Raw genomic sequence first — 1,504 nt, 5'->3', positions numbered from 1 at the left:
GTCCTTGATCTGTTGGTTTTGCTTGTCAGTGCATACCCTTGTAACATGTTAGACGCCGTAAAACCCTCTAAATTCTTGGCGCTTATATCAATTTTACAGAGGAAGGAGGACCTAAAATTCAATAACAATTGCACAGCCTGCATGAAATAAAGATGCACAATCATGATCGCATGAATGAATATAATAGCCAATACGTACCGCTTATACTAGTCAACCGTACCCCCCAAATGCTAAAGCTGTTAGGAAATTAATCCTATTTCCCAAGACCCATGAGATGCGAAAAATAAGAAGAATGCGGAATAACAAAGATTAGGCAATCAAATCACACACGACACAAAGATTTAAGTGGTTCGGCTTAACAAGCCTACATCCACTGGCGGAGACGACCCGGAGAAAATTTACTATCAAAAGATGAGTACAAGAGAGTAACAGGTGAGAAAACCACTCAAACCCAAAGCCCCAAATACACCCAATTCTCACTTTGCCCAAAGGAGAATAATAACAAAAAAGGGAAAAACAAACTCTCTCTTTTTCTTGCTCTCACTTTCTTCTTTCTCTCAATTGCTTTTGGCACACAAAAACACAAAGAGCCCATGCCTTTATATACTAGACAAAGTCGGTGCTTCCAAAGACCCAATACAACATGTACATAAGAGATTTCCAAGAGCCAAGAGGAAAAACCAATACGTGTGGGACAAGCATTCTAACTCCTAATAGGAGAAGGAATCCAAGTACAAGACAAGCTTGTAGATAAACCAAAAAACTGGTTGGGTCCCACCATAACTTTCTTGGTGAAGTGCAAGGCACGCATAACAATCTCCCACTTGACTTGAATTCCACCAAGTCGCAACATAGTGACTCTCCTCCGGATGTCTCCTCCGCCTATCTTCAAGCTCGAAGACCAACTGAAGCTGCGCACAGCTTCAGTTTCTCAATAGTCACACCTTTTGTCAACATGTCTGCTGGATTCTCAGTTCCACGAATCTTCTCAAGTAACAATTGTCCACTTTCAAGAAGAGATCGAATGAAGTGATACCTCAACTGTATATGCTTTGTTCTTGAATGATACGCTGGGTTCTTCGCAAGAAAAATGGCACTCTGACTATCACTGTGTAGAACGCCCTTCTCGTTCTTCTTTCCCAACTCATCCAAAAAACCTTGTAGCCAAACCATCTCCTTTCCAGCTTCTGTTGTAACGATCTGATCTCATATAGCGGAAAAACTGTAATTATCAATACAAAAAAATACTGTTAAAATACTTTTCTTTATACAAAAATACCCAAAGCTATGTCGTACAAGGCATTTATACAAATCTATCCGACAGTCTAAACTCTAGACAAAACTTAACCAACTTGGAATCTCTCTACATCTCAATATGAATCTCTAATCACAACTGCATAATTACCTTGATTTTCCATTCCTGCAAGCACTACAAAAAAACTGTGAAGTAGTGAGTCAATTGATTTCCGACAATATAAATCATTGTTGAATCATATATATAGCA

Source organism: Corylus avellana, chromosome ca3, assembly GCF_901000735.1.
Source record: "Corylus avellana chromosome ca3, CavTom2PMs-1.0".
Taxonomy (NCBI): domain Eukaryota; kingdom Viridiplantae; phylum Streptophyta; class Magnoliopsida; order Fagales; family Betulaceae; genus Corylus; species Corylus avellana.
This window is presented reverse-complemented; position numbering follows the sequence as displayed.